This window comes from Primulina tabacum, chromosome 1 (assembly GCF_025594145.1).
Source record: "Primulina tabacum isolate GXHZ01 chromosome 1, ASM2559414v2, whole genome shotgun sequence".
Taxonomy (NCBI): domain Eukaryota; kingdom Viridiplantae; phylum Streptophyta; class Magnoliopsida; order Lamiales; family Gesneriaceae; genus Primulina; species Primulina tabacum.
Genome location: NC_134550.1, coordinates 13,740,765 through 13,750,546, shown reverse-complemented (window position 1 = coordinate 13,750,546; position 9,782 = coordinate 13,740,765). Strand labels below are relative to the sequence as shown.

The 9,782-nt window shown below is 38.0% G+C and overlaps 1 pseudogene; it reads right to left on the bottom strand.

Annotated features, from left to right (window-relative positions):
* Nucleotides 1-808: 808 nt before the first annotated feature.
* Nucleotides 809-2,304, bottom strand: LOC142518162 (cyanidin 3-O-galactoside 2''-O-xylosyltransferase FGGT1-like; annotated as a pseudogene).
* Between the last annotated feature and the right edge of the window lie 7,478 nt (nt 2,305-9,782).

Genomic DNA, 9,782 nt, shown 5'->3' with positions numbered 1-9,782 from the left:
TTGGGATATCAAAGTTTGTCTGTAACCTTCTAGAATTGCATAGAAAATGATGGTTGAAGCTTGAAGAATGAAGAGTTGATATCGGGAGTTGTCATCATTTTAATATTGTCGATTAGTCTTATTTTATTCTAGATGTCTTTGTTTAACTATAAAGTGGTCTTCATGTACGTGAAATTCAAGCACAAGGACAACAAAAAAGTGTGCTCATCTACTTTCAACATTTACCAAATTGCACCATACAATTTATAATTGTTTCCTCTGCCGACAAGTTCTTTTCTCTATCCCCACCATCAATAATTGTACATTGTCAGAATTATGGAACTCATCCACTTTTGGAAAGTGTTTGGTTCTTTTCTTAATAAATAAACTTGATAAAATGAACAAAATTCTCAATCAAAATTGAGATTTTGATGTCAGATATATTATAATTAAATTATATAATTTAAACCTAAAAATTAAGGTAAATCAAATTAAAGTTTCACTTTGAAAACCATTCAAACTAACGCTCTTTAGCTAATAGAAGATAATATTATTTGATTATTAAATGCAATTAATATCACTTATTAGTTTTATAAATATATGTCTACAATGAAATTAGTTTTTTATAATATTTATTCAAAAATATCACTCATTATTACAACATGAGTTTTGTGATATTAAATTTTCTGAGTTGAAAAAAATTTCTTTAAAATACAAAATTATTAATTTATGAATTAAATAATAAAATTCGACGGTCCTAATATAGAGAGATTTTACTATGTCATTCCAATTTAGGAATTTTAAAAAAAAATCCAAAGTGTCACAAAGTATGAAATCACATTAAACTGGGTACAAATTTTATTTCAAGTTACAAGGCTTGTCAGTTTCTGAACAAATTCATCCATGTAAGAATCTTCGAGCTGTTTGGTCAGCAAGAAATCCTTCCACTTTCCATGATTTGCCCTGATTTCTTTCCCAATCTCACTCTCTTCTTCCATCACCAATTTGATCGTCTCAGTCACCGCCTCTTTTGTGAACAAATCCATCTTCTTCTCCTTTCTTCACTTCAAGTCCCACCCTCAACTCTCCCCCCATCAATCTTGCATTGATGAATTGGTCACCCACATGTGGTATCATCACCAACTGACATTCGCTCACCATCCCCTCCGACAACGAACCCGACCCGCAATGCGTGACGAAGCATCCGATCGAAGGGTGGGATAGGATCAGCTGGTTGCTGCACCCAACCGCCATGGATGACGCCTCTTTTCTCAGTTCTGCTCTTGAAGCCTTCGGGCAGTGCTTCTTCTACGGTATCACATCCTTCGGGTGGTTTAAGTGCAGCTAGAAATGGAAGACCTGTGATTTCTAAACCCAGAACCAGTTCTTGAAATTGATCCAGTTTTAGAATGGCCTCACTGCCGAATGCGCAGAAGATCACTGACTTGGCTTCGAACTGATCCAGCCAATTCGCCCATGTCTCGTCTAGACTTACCGGTCGGTGGATCTGGTAACAACGGGGCCTGCTAGAATCACCGGTTTCTTGTGCTTTTTTTTCAAGAAATCCACAGTATTTCCCCTCCATTTCTCTGCAAGATTTGAATCCCAGTGCATCACATTCATCCACTGACAGAGCGAAGCGTTGCAGAATAGTCATGTCAGATCCATATTCCTTCGAAGTTGCCCATTCCCTCCCCGAACGCACTTCGTGCGGGTAAAGCTTGACCGCCGATGGAGGGGAAATCAGTGGGAGGTTCTGACAAAGCATCAGCGTCAGGCATATGGTGAAGGAGGTACACCAGAGAGGCAGAACTCACGATATTATAGAAAACTGATTTGATTCCCAATCCCCGCGCCAAAGCTGGCAACCAATGCGTGAAGTCGAAGAACACGAGATGGGGCTTGATTTCTTTGAGCAAAGAATCAACCAGGGTTGTGTGAGATCCATCGCGTGCCTGAGAAGCGTACCCATCTGAAAGGGAATATCTGCAGTGGTTTCGGCACCTTGGGGGAGTCCTTCGACATGCGGGATTGTGATCGGTATGAAGCTTATGAGATCCGGGTGAGATTGAATTGTGTTCAGTTTGGACTGTGTTTTGGTGGGGAGGAGGAAGAAGATTGTGTGGCCTCTTTCGGCGAGTTTGTTGGAGAGGTGAAGAAATGTTGTGTGATGGCCAATGGCCAGCCATGGATACATCACAATCTTGAGCTTCTCTTGGCTCATCCTTCTTCCATTTTTCGGAGCAAACAAAGAAAATGTTTTCGGAAGGAAATCTAGTGTGTTCTATGCGAGAAGAGTGAGAGAGATTTATTGTCATTTAATTTGTCATTCATTATGCTGCGGTAGACTTGTTAAATAATATTTAATGCACACTTGATCTTTATTTTATTATTTATTTAATTAAAAAGTGTTTCATTATTTAAATATAATCATAGTTAATGCAAACTTATAACGTTTAGAAGATCAATTTTTTTCTTTTTCTTTTTCCTTTTTTTTTTCTTTTTCTTTTCTTTTTCTTTTACTTTTTTTAGGGTATAAATCAGGAAAAATATTTTGTGATGGGAAATTCCTCGATGAATAAAAAAAATCGACTTCAAGGTAAAATTATGTTTTCGGCCTTATATATTTTACTTCTTTGCGATTTTAGTCCTTTTATATTATTAAATTTCATTTTAAGTAATATATCTTTCAATTTTTGATAATTTAATATTTTTATTAGAAGAAATATTGCACATATGATATTGGAAACAATAATTAAATACTGAAATTAGATAAAATAGAGTACCAACATTACAAATAGATAAATATATAGCACAAAAAATATATTTTTTTTCAAAATTTTTTTTAATAAAGATTCAATACTTGATCTTGAAAAACATATGATTAAGGTTATTAAACTCAAAACTGGGGTGGATTTCGTGTATGGGCATTGATCGACTATTTCGGTTGGGAATAAATCTAGCAAGCGAACTAGGTCAAGTTATAGTAGATGGAAGATAAGTCCAAGTATCGATCCCACAGACTATTATTCAAGTACTAAGATTCAAATTATTCGATTTAATCTAGGCAAACAATAACAAGTGATTTGATGATAATTTCAACTAGTTAAATTAAATTGAATTATGCTAAATTAATAACTAAGATCGAATTTGCATAACAGGTTGAAACTTGGGAAATTTTCAAATTCAACAAAATGACCGGAAACACACAACGGTCCACTTTGATTATTGTCACGCATTGGAATTATTTAACCACAGATTATTGATGTCACGATGAAATTCTCTAATTTAACTATAAATCTATTTCTAGAGTTTATAATCATATTATTGATGTCAACAAAAACGCATTATTCAACGATGGAATCACAGCTATCGCCTAAAATCGCACCTTGAAATCGAATATTATTTCTAGTCGATTTAATCGTGTGTTGATTAATATTTTTGAAGCTAAATTCAATCTATTCTCTTTCGAGTCAAGATCGAACAACAGACATGCAAATAATTGGCCAAATTAAAAGCACAAAAATTACGCAAACATTAATCAATAACATGAAATTAATTCATAAATAAATAATCCAGTGGATGAACAAGATCAAAAGTTGTCCCTATCGTGGTCCCGATCACAAGAAAAACTACTCCATAAATTCAAAACTAGACGAAAATCTAATATTTGAATTCATGAATACAAATAAGAAACAAGAGAAGAGAAAATCTCAGCGATGGCGCGCGAATCTTGCATGTGAAGCACGGTTTTCTCCATTTTCCTCCCAAGCCGTCGCCATCTTCTCTCTACTTCTCCCAAGTATCATAAACGTTCAAAAGTCCTCTCTAAATCTCCGGTTCTTCTTTTTATCTTCTATTTTTTAGCCTGATTTGATATCTTCTCTCCAAATCTCCAAACAAATCTTCGCCAAATCTGATGTTGATATGAAGGGCACGGACCCATGTAGAGGTCTGGGGAAGGGTCCGTGTACACTCTGTAAAAATTCAATTCGGGAAACACTAGACACAGACCTCATGTAGAGGTCCGGATAGGGGTCCATGTAGGCACTGTATTTTTCTTCCTTGGGCTTTAAGACACGGACCCCATGTACAAGTCCGGAATGGGATCCGTGTAGGTTTTGAAATTTTCTTCTTTGGAGGATGATGGACACGGACCCTTACACGGGGTCTGTGTAGGGGTCTGTGTAATCTCTTTCACTATTCCCTATTTTTCCGGGTGTTTTTGACATGGCATTGCGAAGCTTGACTTTCTTTCCCTTTCGTTGACTTTTATCATCTTTTGGTCAAACCTGCAAATAGAAATAATCAAACGAATTAAGCATGAAACTCGGAATAAAAACGCCAGATAAGCACGAATACAACAAAATAAAGTCACACTTGTCTAAAGGGCTTAATTAAACTAATAGCTACTAAGAGTCCAAAACTACACATGCTTCTGTAGTCAGCCCCTTGTTGTCGAGAGCCCCAAAACTCGAGCACATCTTTGCAACAACCTTAGCTATTGCCCGAACCTCGATTATATGGCTAAGAACGCTTAGAAATTCACAAGAAATGAGAGAGAAAACTTGAACTTACCACTTGAAAATGAAATATGCATGGCCTTTTTATAGACGATGTTCGGTAGATCCGATCCTGAGTTTGGATCGTCCAATCTCTACATACACAGCGTTTTGACACTTTGGTGGATAATTAGGTTCGGAAGGGCCGAACTGGCATTCGGAAGATCTGATCTCCCACGTGTTCGTACAGTTTTGACACCTCAATAGACTGTTTGGCCATGCAACTTTGGAAGGTCCGATCTATGTTCAGATCGTCCATCAAGTTCGATGCTTCCGAACTCACCTTCTATGGAGCCGATCTCTTTGGATGGTCCGAATTTCATTTCTTGGTTCCAAACTAGTTTACAATTTGATTTTCTTGATTAATGACCACTTAATCATCTTTAACATTAAAATGGAACTCGGTTCACTACATTATCCCCGTCTTAAGAGATTTCATCCTCGATATTAAGGCTAGGATAAGCAAAATCAATGGAATTGAGAAAACACAATATTTTATTACAACTGAGGAGTTATAAAATACAATCGCAGAAACAAAAGAAAGCACTACTCAAAACAACTCTGGATACTCTGAACGCATACGACTTTCTAACTCCCAAGTCGCTTACTCATTTCCTTGGTGCGGGACAGTGCCTTGGCGCTGCCATTACACCATAACCAGTGATATGTTCTTCTTACGAAGTACTTTCTATTTTCTTTCAAAAATCCTAAGCGGTTTCTCCACGTAGGACAGATTTGGATCTAGCTGAATCTTCATACTTTCGTAACAATGATACGTGGAAAACACCGTGAATTCTTGAGATATACGGCGGTAAAGCCAAATGGTATGCTACATCTCCAACCTCTTCCAGAATCTCAAATGGACCAATAAACCTTGGTGCAAACTTGCCTTTAAAATTGAATATCATCACCTTCCGAAAAGATGAAACATTCAAGAATATATGTTCTTCTGGCTGAAACTGTAGGGGTCTACGTTTGGTGTTGGCGTAACTGGCTTGCCTATGCTATGCAGCTCTGATTCTTTGTTTGATCAAGTTTACCTTATCCACAATCTGCTGAATCAACTCAAGTCCCTCTACCTACCGCTCACTGACCTCATCCCAAAACAGAGGTGTATGACAATTGCGCACATACAAAGCCTCAAAAGGTGACATGCCGATACTGCGATGGTAGCTATTATTATATGTAAACTCGATCAACGGTAAATGATCCTGCCACGCTTGATCAAAATACATCACTGATTCCCTCGGCATATACTCAAGTGTACGAATGGTCAACTCTGACTGGCCATCAGTCTCTGGATGAAAGGTTGTACCTGGACTAGATGTAGTACCCAAAGACAGCAGAAAACTGCCCCAAAAGTATTAAATAATATCGTATCTCTATCATTGATAATACTCAAAGGTACAACATGTAGTTGTACAATTCCTGAATGTACAAACGAGTCATGTGATCAAAAGTGAAATCTCAGTTATACGAAAAGAAATTAACAGACTTGGACAATCGATACACAACAACTCAGATTTTCATCACTGTTCCTTGAAGACATAGGCAAGTGGGTGACGAAGTCCATCGTTACATGGTCTCACTTCCAATCGAGAATCTTTAAACTCTGAAGCAATCCTCCAGGTCGTCGATAATCTGCCCTGACTTTCTGACATACAAGGAACTTAGACACAAATTGATAAACATTGCGCTTCATTGCTTTCCACCAGAATCTCATATGTAAATCTTTGTACATTTTCATACTGCCACGATGAATGGTGAACCTACTCCGATGTGCTTGAGACAAAATATCATCTCTCGATTCTGGATCATCGGGTACAACCACTCGTCTAGATAAAAAAAATATCCCATCAGACTAGAAATGGAAACCAGGAGCATTATCTCCTTTAGCTAGTAGAGCTAACCTCTGAATTTTCAGGCTATAGAACTGTGCATTCTTGATGCAAGTATGCAAGGTTGGCTCAGCTAGTATTGTAAAGACTCAAATCCCTTGTTCTATTTCTTGTGTCGAAATGTGCACCCCAAAGAACAACATTACTGGACAGTGCTAGAAAGGGAACTAGTAAGAAGTGAACTCATATGCACTTTATGGCTAAGTGCATCGATGATAAAATTCGTAGAACATGGATGGTACTTATTCTCGCAGTCGTAATATTTAATATATCCATCCATCGGAGTTGTCTCATGTTCAACTCAGCCTGAGTGAAAAAATATTTTAAACTATTGTGATCTAAATAAATCTTGAATCTCTCGTCATATAGATAATGACGCCAGATCTTCAACACAAAGACAATGCTTGCAAGATCTAAGTCATGTATGAGGTAGTTCTCCTCATGAGATTTCAACTATTTGGGAGCGTAATCAATCACATGTTCGTTCTTTGTCAAACACACATCCTAATCTTCGTAAAGATGCATTGGTATAGACTAGAAATCCACCAGATCCAGACGGTAAAACTAACACAGGTGTTGTCGTAAATCGTCATTGCAATTCCCAGAAACTCTCCTCGTACTCTACTGACCACTCAAAAGGAACATCCTTCCTCATAATCTGAGTCAATGGTCGATCTTTGAGAAACCCTCAATAAAACGATTATAATATCTTGCTAATCCAAAGAAGCAACATATATTTGAAGATGTAGTCAAACGTGACCAATTCAGAATAGACTATGTCGTGTTAGGGTCAGTAGGAACTCCATTTTTAGAGAGCACGTGACCAATGAACACCATTTGATAAATCCAGAATTTGCACTTGTTCTATTTGGCATACAACTGTTTATCTCGCAAAATTTGCAATACTATCCTCAAATGTCGTGAGTGTTCATCTATACTGTGAGAATAGATCAAAATATCATCAATGAACACTATGAAGAACTTGTCAAGATATTCTCTAAATGCTCGGTTTATCAGATCCATGAAGACTTAATGTGCGCTAGTCAAACCAAAATGCATCAATAAAAACCCATTTTGATCGTACCTCGTACTAAAAATTGTCTTAGAGATGTCCTTGTCGCAAACTCGCAAGTGATAATAACTAGAACTCATATCAATCTTCGAAAACACAGAAGTACCTTGAAATTGATCAAACACATCATAAATGCATAGTAAGGGACACTTATTCTTGATCGCCACTTGGTTGAACTATCTGTATTTGATACAAAGATGCATGGAACCATATTTCTTCTATACGAAAAGCAGTGTTGGTCCCCAAGGTGAAACAATTGGACAAATATAACCTTTGTCCAACAAATATTGCAGTTGCTACTTCAATTCCTTAATCTTTGACGGTGCCAAACAATAGGTGCATGGGAAATAGGAGTTGTCCCCGATATAAGTTCAGTCCCAAACTCAACTCCTCTAACAGAGGGAATTCCTGGAATCTCATAAAGAAACACACCTGGAAATTCTTGGACTATTGGGATACTCTGGATACCAACACCTTCCATGGATATATCGATTGCTTAAATGAGGTGGCCTTCCCCGTCAAACTCTAATGCATGACAGTAATTTAGGGCAAATACCACCGGCATCGGGGTCGCGCTCCCTCACCATAAAAGAACCACATGTCGTCTCCTTTCGAACGAAACTGAAACATCCTCAGGTAACAATCCATAGTGGCTCGGTGTATAACCCAAGGATGCAGTCAAAATCCTCCATCGTAAAACCATCAAATTGGCGTTCAACAGGATACCCTCAAACTCTAAGGAACAACCTAACAATAAATGCTTAGCCAAAACCTCATGTCCCATTGGAGTAGACACAACTAACAAGACGTCTAAAGAAACATACGGAAACTTGTACTTCTTTACAAAACTAGCAGAAATAAACGAATGTGATGCACCTGTATCAATTAATATAACGACAGTTATACCACTTAGAAATAAAAGTACATGTGATCATACGCTCGCTCTCGGCCTTGGATTGATCATGGTTGAGGGCAAATACTTGCGTTGGAATTCTAGGACGAAGATTAGAACTATCATGCGGTGCTGGAGGATTTTTCTGCTGGACAGAAGCATGAGAAACACTACCGGATCCTCCCATATTTGGACAATATTTCTTCAAATGACCCATCTCACCACATAGATAACATGGCACAGAAGAACGATCATAACGACCCTTATTCTTCTTACCAAAAAGGAAAACACCGTCGGAACCAGAAGAAGAAGATGAAGTACCTTGCTTCTTGAACGACCGAGGATGCAAAACAAGAGAATTCGTAGATCGAGAAGACAACGACGCTCTAGCATGGTTCACACTAATCTCGACTTGATGACAATGGTTAACCAGACCCTAATAAGAATTCAGATCATTATAGACTGATACTCGATCAAATATCTTATGATTCAGACCCTACAGGAAGTGGTCATATTTGACGGCATAACTCTCATCGATGTTCGGACAAAACAGAAATAGATCCATAAACCTATTATGACACTCATCGATGGACATACTGCTTTGCTTCAGACTGAGAAACTCGGTCGACTTAGCATGAAGGAGAGCTTAAGCGAAATGCAGATTCAGAAAAATTTTACAGAAATCTGCCCAAAGTACTTATCCCTGCTTGTGGACGAACTGTGCAAATGTTGACCTCCACCACTTCCGGGCTCTACCCTCAAGCAGAAAACTGATAGCCTCTATCTTATGCTCCTCGGTACACTAGAGATCACTGGAACAACTTTCCATATGTTTGAGCCAATCCTTTGTTGCCTCCAGAGTCTAACCTCACATCAAAGGCTTTGGTCTCGTCAGTAGGAATCGATGCAACTAATAACGGTATCTACCACACTCACGACCAACATTGCCATGGATACTCTCATCACCATGTCCGATCATCTAAAAAGAGTAACGAACATTATTCCCAAAACATATTTTCTAAGTCCCAAAAATCTTATACATGCTCTGATGCCATAAATGTAGTGACCAAGCCCGAATCACAAACTAACCAGAACTTAGGCATAAATTAACTTAATCAAAGTGTAAACTTGCGGAAACGACAACAATAATCTGAAAACAAATCTGATAGAATACAACAAGTTACAACTGAAAAACCAAATATCAATTATACAACCAAATCGAATCAGTACCTGAAAACAATAGAAATAACTGACATAGAAACGAAAAAACCCCCACAAGCGGTCACTGGCTCCGCCTCTAACCCTGCCTCGAGCCAACCTAAGGCATTCCATGTCGAATGGGGTGTCCAAGATAGCCATGGTCGAAAACAATGGAGCAC